Source organism: Dreissena polymorpha, chromosome 7, assembly GCF_020536995.1.
Source record: "Dreissena polymorpha isolate Duluth1 chromosome 7, UMN_Dpol_1.0, whole genome shotgun sequence".
NCBI lineage: Eukaryota > Metazoa > Mollusca > Bivalvia > Myida > Dreissenidae > Dreissena > Dreissena polymorpha.
The window spans coordinates 33484996-33497029 of NC_068361.1; positions in this window are offsets into that span (position 1 = coordinate 33484996).

Genomic DNA, 12034 nt, shown 5'->3' on the forward strand with positions numbered 1-12034 from the left:
ACAGTATTTAACTAAATATCAATTATGCTTTTTCATGCTTGTATCAATTTCATACGAATTAGCCCTTGCTTGCTACCTATGCGAAACGAAAATATAGGCAGCTCAAAGGCTCTGCTCTTAGTACAACATATTATTTACTTAGACTGATATTATGTTATTATGACAAGGTGTATGTAGTTAAACAAACACGAGAAACAATATAAGGATTACTCATTTCATTTTAAACATTTCGCAACCAAGTATTCGGCAATAAATATATCTATGCAAGTATTTAATGATAAGTATAACCACACATTTTTACAGTAGTTTAATCGTTAGTAGTCGTAAAAATAACAGCAGCCGATATTTTGTATGTACAAGTGCAAATATTTATTCTTACTTGAGTAATCCTTATAAAATTAAAAAAAAAGAATAGTGATAAAATAGTGATACACAAAAATGTTCATTATTCATGACACGGTTGCATAGGTAACTACTAAAATCTAACCATTAAAGTAGTTGATTTTTAATATTTTGCAATATGTACCCGTAGGCGAACATGTTAACCAGATGTCTTTAAAAGTGAGAACACATTAAATACAAAATTAAAATAATATAAAATAGAAATAATGTTAAACACCATGGATTTGAAATGTTTTGTTAAAAAACCATTGATATAAATCCTTTTTTTATTGGTGTATTCCGCATTTGATGCTGACATGTGTTTATTAAATACCCTTTACTATTTTGCAATGTGAGCCAAATATTGAATATAGTAAATGTATTTCGCTGCACGCTGCGTCAAAATTTTTTTAATGGTGACGAAGCGCACCAAGGGGCTCATCGATTTTTTTTAAATTTCTGGTGAATGCCGTAATGTAAAAAAACACCATAAGCATCAGTCCACATATCATCAGTCGTCGCGACCAAACTTTATAACATGTTTAGCATGAATTTAAATTACATAAACCGACAACCATCTTTCTAGCATTGATTATTTTATCAACTAACATATCCTTGAGATAGATTTATGATTTTAATGAAACATTGTCCTGTTTAAACGCGGCACATAAACTGCAGTATTGCTTTGTGAATGTATCGATGACAAAGCGTCAATTAAAGATAATTATAAACAGAAGTACATTGGTATTTAAAACGTTCAATTTGTTTTGTTGTAAGCACATATCGTTAAGCATCAAATCAAACAGCGGACATACTAAGTAAATTTAAACATCATGATTGTTGAAAACTATTTATTTTGTGTGTAAAATACTTGAAGCTACTTTTTGGGCATGAAGTATGCATATTTAATCGTTGAAAAGTCGAAATTCAAGTGTGATGAATAGGTATTTTTTACATAGAAACGTCTGAGCAGCAACAACGTTATTTATATTTTAAGACAAACACAATAACTTATCGAAATGTTTTAAATGTCCAATTTTCAACTCAAACATTGCGCCTTCTCGCAGTGTTTCGTTAGGTCAAGTTTTCGTTGGAATACCCTGCCGCATGTAGGACAGGTAAAGGGAGTGAACCCCGTGTGTTTCCGGCTGTGTGTGATCAGGTTGGAGGACTGACTGAAACGTTTGTCGCATACAGAACACCTATGAGGTTTTTCACCTGAAATAAATTCAAGTAGATATTGTACTGGTAAAGAGGTCGAGAGTGAAATATGGGTGCGTTATTAAACGCTGATTTATATGTGATTTATTAAAAATGTCGATCGCTTAAAGATGTCAAATAGAGAAGTCAGATAGTATGCGTTTGATGACAATCATTACACTAACGTCCTCATATATTATGTGCTCAACATAAAACATTTAGTATATATTATCATCAATAAAAAAAAGCAAAGCTAATTAAATAAATGAACTAATTAAAATAAAACGTAGTGTATATTTTTTAATGAGAAAATATAAGACTGGTTAACTGTTGAATATAAGCGATACAAGTACTTCGACGAAGCAATCACATACATTACCTGTGTGGATGTACGTATGTTTCTTCATGTCTGACTTCTGGTGGAACCGTTTGCCGCAGTAGGAGCAGGGATACGGCCTCGTGTCGCTGTGGATCAGCAGGTGCGTGTTCAGCGTAGACGAACGCTTAATACAAAAAGCGCATGCTTTTTGAATTGCACAATGTCTCACACTAGTGTTAACACTATATTAGTTTGAGTGTACACTTGCATTTATCAAATGAGTTGAAGAAAGTTTTTCATAGCGAGGCTGTTTGAGATCATGTGAGCCTTTCTGAGACGAGTCGGATAAACTTAAGATCATAATCACACTAACATAGTATCATATTGATCCCGTTATACGTTTTAAAATTTCACACGTTCCTGATGCAATCAAAGTAGTACTCTTTAAATGTTAAAATCAAAAGTACAAACAGATAAAGTTACTTGAATCTCACCTTGCGTTGTACTATTTCAATTGTTTGTGATCTTTCCTTTAACGCTACCCGAAATAGTCCTTAAGACGTCCAAGCCAAAGCAGAATAAAGATACAAAATATCGCTATATGGCCTAATTCAAAGTCAATCAGCATTCCAAATATTACACGCTTAAGAAGACAACACACGGTTTTGTTCAAACAACAATTCTTTGTTATTCACCACTGAAATATAACAAAAATGGCTGCAAGAACTAACAAAATGTGTAGGAACCTCCGTTTAGAAAGATTCAGCATTCATCCACGCCGATATTTTTAATGTTCATCATCTTTAAACAACTCTTTTACACACGTTTTACCTTTTGGCATAAACAAGTAAAACATCTTGTAACTTCATGGATTAACATATTTAAATTATTTATTAATTTTATTTTTTGTTAACTCACCAATGCTGTGCAATAATCGTTTTTATTATTGTCAAATTTGTTTGCTTTTATGAGGAGTAACAATTCTGCACATAATATAAATTATACATTTCATCATTACCATCAATGGTTTCCTTGGTAAAGCACTTGGTGTAAGTAGGTAATTCTTTGTGGATATGCATGTATTGATAGACTGACAAAGGGAAAACTTATTCATCAAATAAATTACCCTTTTAATTTAACTTGGATTTCCTTTCAAAATTTAAAGAACAATTGACTGACACTTTATTTAATTTAATCCGTCCATTGTTTAACACAACATCGCATTATTCGAGTACATTCGACGTTTTTGGAAATGTATTTTCACCTGTTTCATCCGAGTAATATATCCCAACACTGATATTCAGATTGTTTAATACTAACCCATCGTAAACACACATTGGATTTAATTATAACGACTTCGTACCAAATGACCTTAATTAGGCAATTAAGTAATTTCGTCAGCAGTGCAGTGAAATAAGGTATTTTCTAACAGTTCCTCTGGCGTCTCGGTTAGAGTGTCTGGTTATTACGTGATACCCTGGTTCGATTCCCCGTTTGACAAATTATTTGTTTTCTCTTTAGCTTAACGAATTTAAAAGAAACGATGCAGTGGTTTGATCACTAACGCCTTTTTATATATTGGATATTGACTTGAAAAGTAAACATTCAATTTATGTATAAATCCAATGTTTGGAACAAATGAACAAGGAGTGATTTTCAAAAATGTAGTGCCTATATACAGGTGTTGAAATAAAGCTAGGTACGTTTTGAATAAACCTATAGTTAAATCAATTGGGCGAAATTGCTTATATAAAATCATTTAGCTCCAGAGTAAAGTAAATTTATAAAAATCAGCCTGCATTATTAGGAATGATTTTGAGCCAGTTCAAAAAATATAATAAAAAGTAGTAATGTAAACATTTTAGCACGTCTACATTTCACAATATGTTTTAAGTATTCAAAAACGCCATTCGCTTTAGTTCAAGCATCTTACAGTTGCTATTAGATTTGGAAGTATTTGACATCCGACAATCGTTGGAAAGTTTAATGATACAAATAGATATCTTTTAAGAAATGTATTGATATATCTCATTAAAAAAAATTGTGTTACTGTTTCACATGCCTCAAAATATGACATGGTCCGGACTGGTAATATAGAGCACTTTACACATACTTGGAAGGAAAACAGTAAATCTTTACGTCTGCGTTCGCCTGACATATACTCATTTCGACGCCCAAACACCACAAGATCCAAAGTCATTGGCAGTCAGAATAGCAAATGCTCTTAAATTTTAAGATGACTGAAAATTATTAATTAGTTGACATTTAAAGTATATAGTTCTAGAAGCATGCAGTTATGTGCAAAACGAGGATTTTGTTTGCAAACGTTAAGCATCTTTTAATCAAAGATATTTCAACATAAGACTGTTTTACATGCTTTAACTGCAATAATGTAATTCAATAACAGAATCTTAGATTTGTTTTTTTTACACAATAATACTAAACAACCCAATTAACACTGTATTTATCATTAACCACCTAGAACGAGTTTTGATAAAATTAATAATTTAACATATATTTAATGTTAATCAAAGTGAACGTATTTTAAATATTTAAAAACGACAACATAATAAATATACCAGTATGTATGTTTTATGCAAAATACTATGGTTTTAAAGCAATGGGGCATTTTTTAAAATAGCATATTAAAACGGTTTTCATGAATTTATATTAAGCATTTGATTTTATATTCTACTATAACAATAAAATCACTTACTTTAAACATTTTTCCGCATTCATGACATCGGAATAATTTTCCTTTGTTGTAAATTGGTGTTCTGTTAGCGTACATTCCTTCGTTATATGACATTGAACAATCCATGGGTGATGTTCTCGGGTCCTGAACATTCAACGATCCGTCTTTGGTGTCATAACGTACGTCATCGAGAGCAAAATATATATGACGATTACTATTATTTGTCACATCGGTAAACTTGATTTGATTCATGTTTTGCATGGACCCGCCGAAGTTGTGGAATGCTCTGCCGAAGTTTGTCTCGGGCACGTTATGGAATGCGCTGGCAAAGTTTGTATCGATATGTTCAAAAATCGATCCGATTGCCGAAAACGACGTGAGGGTATCAGCAGTTGTTTTGTATACATCATTGTATTTTCTCGTTTCCTCGTTCAGCTCATGGCCTCGTTCACTTTGAACGACTAAGCTATGCGGAGAAACACCCCCATAGTTGTTTACTTCCGTCCAGTTATTGTTATTCGGCTCATATTTGCTATCTTCTTCTTTGGCTTCTTCTTTAGCTGTAATTGTGTTCGATGCCCCGACTGTAGAGAAATAAAATTGTATCTAATAGAATAACATGCATTAATTACACACGATTTAAAGACAATTTTCTGTGTCTATTAACTAAACAAATTAAATAATCATTTATAGTAAAATAGTACATTCAAAATTAAAGTTCATTTTAACATATGATTTATATTATTTAAGAATTGCAAGCCAAAAAAAAAACAAAGACAAAACCTGTTACCTTCATTATTTTGTTCCTCTAATCTATATTTGTTTTTACAAAATAGAACTTTAATCATAAACGATCGAGGCATAATTCATGTAACTATGTCCTTCAACAACACGCATCTATATACTATGCAATCCACAAGCCTTGTATTTCATCCTTGAGTTTCACATCCTATTATGGGACGATTTCTTATACAGCGCTTTTGTATCGAAACAGTTAAATATTCATAAGGACTTATGGCGACACACCATACAGGAACCGGCTGTTCAAATCGATGGTTTCTTTTAACTCATAACTATTATATCCAGTCATGCCAAACGTTTATGATTTGCTGCGTTATGTGATATAAAAGTACCCACAAGAGAATGTGATTTATATATTTCAGTGATTGGTTTGAATTGACTTATGTGTATGGGGAAATTATTGTTTAATCTGAGCATTGTTTGTGTATGTATTTAACGCTGCATTTTCCCAATGAGTAAAATTTTCATTGACAATATGCTATTATAAATAATTAAACTAAAGCGTTTGCTTTAAACAATAGTCTTCTTTTATAATGATTGAACCATTCCCTAAGTTTTATCAGTATGGACAAATTACAAAGTTTGAAATTTATTGAATAAATACAAATAGTGTTACGGTGTCTTACGACATTTAATATATGTATTAATTATTCACTGGAAACACGTGACCTTATAATTTGCATATTGCCAAATACGACTATCATGTTGTATCATTCTAGTATGACAATGATCATACATCACATTAGCTATGTGGTAATTAAAATCATTGGTAGTCAGTATTACATATCATTTCAAAGAATTGCTTCGGTTTAAATTAAATTGTAGTGGACAAACGTGATCTTGAACATAAAACGCAAAACGGGATTTGTTTTTTATATATTACTTTCGTAGTTAAAATACTCAAGATGAACAAGAAGGATATGAATATAAGTCGATAAGTGAGCGATTAATTGTTGTAACATTTTCCATAAATAGCATGATGATGTGTTTTCTCCTGCTTGTCAAACTGAACTTTCACCTTATGTCTAAATGTATCGTGATCATATGCCATATCATGCACAATACATGCAATATACCGTATCCTTATTTGAACATTACGAAACGAATTGCCATAAACGTCGTAGTAAGGAGACGTAATATACAATTTAGGAGGTTAGTGTTGTAGTGCGCGCAGTCTTCTATTTGCCTTTTATCCTATACCAATAACTTAACCCAATGCAATTCATACACAATGATGATAGAAGTAGACATTAATGTGTACAAATATATTAAAATGACTAACAGAAGTCTTTTAACTTAAATTATTTTTAACACTATAGTAAATAAAGCGTTACTTACTTCTGGCACGAGAAGAGAAATAGTGTTGTGGGGTACCCTACAGCCGAATCGCATATCACGGTATTTTGAACAAGACACAAGATGCCGTAGCACAAGTGCAAGCTTCATCCCTGGTTCAATTGGAAGTCTGTAGTTGTTGCGCTGTTTCGTTGTCCTCGGGCCCACTCGTGCGAGAATCGGATGAAAGCGCGTTGGTTCTTTTCATCGTAGTTCGACCATAAGTTGGTCATACAGACCGAACTGACGCCTCCGCTCGGGGCCCAGCCATGCCCTGATCCACCATCTGCGCTGCCTCCGTCTCCTTGCTCTCTTTTGAGCTAGCCGATGCATGGCCAGATAAGCATCCAAATGGCCAATCTGGGCCTACACGAGGGTGGCTTGACACTCTAATGGATTGCGAGCACGACACTCCATTGCAAATGTCCTTCTCACAAGGCATACCAAAATGAAATAATACTTCGACCCACATGCTAATTAAATGTATGTCAACAGTTTTGTTCCGCCACACTTCTCGAACTTTTTTGTACGTATGCTGTCCGTTATTATCTGTTGAACATGCGTAAGGTGTCCGGAACGGTGCGGTTTATCCGTTGGAAGTCTGGTTTTTGTCCGGCAGTTTTTGGTGGTGGACCAGGACAACCGGATATTAACGGACATAAACCGGATACGAACAGGAGGTGTAACGCACGAGTTCCGAACAAACCGTAAACTAGCGTATGAAGACCGCACATCAAACGGAGGTCTCTGTCCGTTTTATCCGGTGGAAAATTTTGAACATGCTCAAAACTTCCCAACGGACGGAACGGATGTTATCGGATATCGCCGTACAAGGAGCGTATTCACCGGATATGAAACGAACAATAAACGGATAAGAACGGACACGAACGGATAAAATGATTTTATGTTCGTTTCTCGTCCGTTACCTCGGTGTGACCGGGCCTTAAAAAGCTGCAGTTTTAGCGGGACATAATATGACTTGTCGTTTGACGTGTTAATAATTACGTCATGAGCACGCGCGCTTAATATTTGTAAACAAATGTTTTTTTCTGTCTGTGTTGCATTTTGGGTTAAAAATATATTACATCTTGGTATCAAATTGTTTGTCTTGTTGAATCTGCTTAGATTCTAATAAAAATGAGTACTTTATAGTTGGTGCCGAGTAATATGACCAACCCCCACACATGACGGATATACGAACTTTCTGTTGACCATGATAAAAAAATATATCAGGCAACGTTATATCAATGCGGTGGTATGATAAAAATAATTAATAGGTTTGTATGGTATTTAAGCGGTGTAAATAACGTTTGTAAAATTTTTCACAGACGCCGCATTATATTCAACATTAATGATGATATTTTCTGGTAAAAAAATACATAATACAAAATGAAATTGATCTAAGAATGACTCAATCGTTCCGAGTGATTTGTTTCTACATTTTATTCTTTCGTGTTCCTTTATTGTTAAATACATTTATACAAAAAAGACATTATGATGTATGAGGAAACTCCGTTAGCTCAGTGGATAAGTCCAGATGTCCCGGGTTCGATCCGGGGTCGGGGCACATACATGCCAGACATGTTTCAGCGGAATGCTGACTAACAAATAAAGGCTTAGCCCGGCATTAATAAGGCGTTAGCACAATGGAAACAGACAAACACATCATCATGCATACAAGTGCAATATATTCTTCCGTCGATTATGTTTTTCATAACAAATCCGCAGAACGCTTTTTAACACTTGTATAAGGATAATTACCATAGGGCCCTAGTATATTAGGTAATGCAACTGTTCAACTTAAAGCAACTTTACAACAATACATTTATATTTGTGAACATAAAAAATAATACAAGCACATCGTTCAACAATTATTATCCACGTAAACAAACTAGATATCAACACATATAGTTGCTTAATTGCATTAAAGGGATCTTTTCACGGTTCGGTAAATTGACAAAATTGAAGAAAGTTGTTTCAGATTCGCAAATTTTCGGTTTAGTTATGATATTGGTGAGGAAACAGTATAACTGAACACTGCCATGGTCTAATTTAGCCATTATATGCATCTTTTGAAGATTTAAAAACCTAACAATTATAAAGCGTTGCAACGCGAAACGATTGAATAATTTGGAGAGTTCTGTTGTTGTCGTTTAAATTTGTGACACTACGAAGATTGCTTATATACGGTATACAATACGCATCTTAGGTATGCTTGGCAGGATAGCTCAGTTGGCTAATGCGTTTGTACATTAGGATTCCGGGGGTCAGTGGTTAGAGCCCTGCTGCGGGCTACTATTTTCCCCTTTTTTAAATTCTATTTTTAATTTTTTACTGTAGCTTTTAAAATTTAATGTTTACATTTATCAATATAAAGCATTTAATGACAACCTTCAAAACATGCCAAAATCTGTGAAAAGGCCGCTTTAATGAGTAATGAAGCGCTTTAAAAATGAGTTTTCTCGAGTATGTTAAATTCATAAATAGTGTTTATTACTTAACTTTAAATGCAAGGGATAATACGTTCAATGGTGGTTTATGTGATGGTATTATATAATGGTGGTTTATGTGATGGTATTATATAATGGTGGTTTATGTGTCGGTATTATATAATGGTGGTTTATGTGATGGTATTATATAATGGTGGTTTATGTGACGGTATTATATAATGGTGGTTTATGTGATGGTATTATATAATGGTGGTTTATGTGAAGGTATTAAATAATGGTGGTTTATGTGATGGTATTATAGAATGGTGGTATGTGATGGTATATATAATGGTGGTTTATGTGCTGGTATTATAATGTGGTTTATGTGATGGTATTATATAATGGTGGTTTATGTGATGGTATTATATAATGGTGGTTTATGTGATGGTATTATATAATGGTGGTTTATGGGATGGTATTATATAATGGTGATTTATGTGATGGTATATAGTGGTGGTTTATGTGACGGTATTTTAATAAAAAAAATGGTTAATGATTTTCTTCTTTTCAACAGTTATTGTAATCTGTTTCAATCAATGTCTAATCGCACAACATGCACAGTATCAGTTACTAAATTGATTATTTAAACGTCGAAAGGTTAAAACGGCCTAAAATGTTAGTAAAACAAAACATAACGCCGCATGTGCCTCCATTAACAAAACCGAGATTCTTAAAACACACATTTGAATATGAATTTCAAATATTTGAATATATAAAATAAACCGTAGGTAAGTTTACTTAAAACCGATAAGTCGTTATTGAGTGTCTTAATGGGTCTTGCATTGTTCTCAATGTGGTATAGATATAAAAGATGATGTAGTAACACCACTTAAATGTCCTTTGAGTAATACAATTTTGAAACTTTTGATGCTATTTCACATTTTTGAAATCATTAATAGTGATATTTTAGAGGTTTTTACTCTAAAGACATCGTTAAATGGACCTGATTCAAATCATATATAGCAATAATGAAAATCCAGAAGCGCAAACAGTATTGTCAACATTTGATTGTCTCTTACTTAAGTAAAGTGAACAGTTTTACCGTAAAATACACGACAGTCCGTTCGAAACAATATAGAATTAAAAGTTATAAATGACAGTCCGAAACAATATAAGTTATAAATGTGGGTCAGCAAAACATGGGAACAGCAGTGGTTAACCGTGTTTTGCATTATAATTCAACAAAAACAAAGTGTAGTTACAATCATATCAATGATTTCTTGTCTCGTATCTACAATATATGTCTACCTCTGCTTCATCGTCAGTAAAAACCTATAACTTTCATAACGTGTTTTTCCTGGATTACATTTTGCGAACGGGTTTAAAAAAGAACTGAAATTGACGCAAGATCTTTCTAGTCGTGTAACTGCTAACTTCATGGCTCCTCTAAGTTTCAACGTTGTTGTGATCAGCTAAATTCTTAGATTCTTTTAAATCGCATTCCAGTCGTTCGACAATGAAAATGCACACTGAATATATTAGAACGAAGCCTTTTGGAACAAAATAAACCAGACTCCCGTAGAACGTCTGTATCAAACAATATGAATCTGAATTAATTTCATATAATTAAGTCCCTATGGGCATGTTACTCTAGGATAAGCTACTTTGAATTCAAAAGCAATGTGTCCAAGATAACAAAGCTTCGGGATTTAAACAGTGGTCTGTTTTATAAATCTGCGTAAGACTATTTCAAACAAAAAATATTATAATTATCGATACATTCATCTTTCTGATATTGCCTTTTACAAACAGAAACGCACAACATGTCTGATAGATTTGCGATTTACTTTTATCAAAACAAATACAACATCAATGTCGCATCGGCTTATTGCATTATATATTACAGACTTAAAACGTGTTCAAAGCTCCCTCATGTAATCACGTTATTAAAGCAAGTATTGATTAAGGCTGTCTTCATCAGTCAAAAATAGCAAAACATGAATGTTTTTTATATAAATCATCATGCAGCATGAATATGAATCAGATGGTCTACCACATTGAACATCAAACTATTAAATAAGAAGGTGTATTGTATACGCATTAACACCTTTCTAAACGTCTTCATCTACATTTAAAACATCTAAGTTTATAATAAATGTTTGTGACAAAGGTTCATTTTCCGACTGTTTTCATTAGTACATACATTATCTGTGCTTTCGATGTTTTCATTCGATTTGATTTATATTTTGAACTAAAATTTCATGTAAAACTAGCGTTGTTATTTCGAATTTCGTACAAACGTCTTTAATTGCGCTTTCTCTACTAGGATGTGATCCTTGCCAGTATAGTGCATGTCTTGCATCAGTAATGTATGTGTCCTGGTCTTGCATCAGTAATGTATGTGTCATTCATGCATCAGTCTTTCAATGTTTACATGCGGCGATTTAAACCATACTTTTAAACTCGTCGATAATGAATGCGTATTAATATTTATGCTATTTGCATTTGACCAACATTTATTTACGTTATCAGAGCGCTTAAGGCAGTGATACATTCGTGAAATCTTCATAACGGCGTCCCCTAAAATATATCGTTAGTGGCAGATAACCGCGTTGTTATGTACGTCTTATATGTGTGTAGGTATTCATTAATTAACATGGCAATTGCTCTGTCGGTCAATGTCGGTGAATGTTAATATCACAACAGCCGTATTTCACACGCATACTTATATTTACTGTTTTAGTTTTACCAACGTGAACAGAAGCATCATTATAACTTTTTGAAAATAAAAACTGGAATGTAGATACTAAAAAAAAAAGTCTCTTACTACTTTGTAACATTAAATCATAGCTGCCTCGCAGGAAATGACTACTA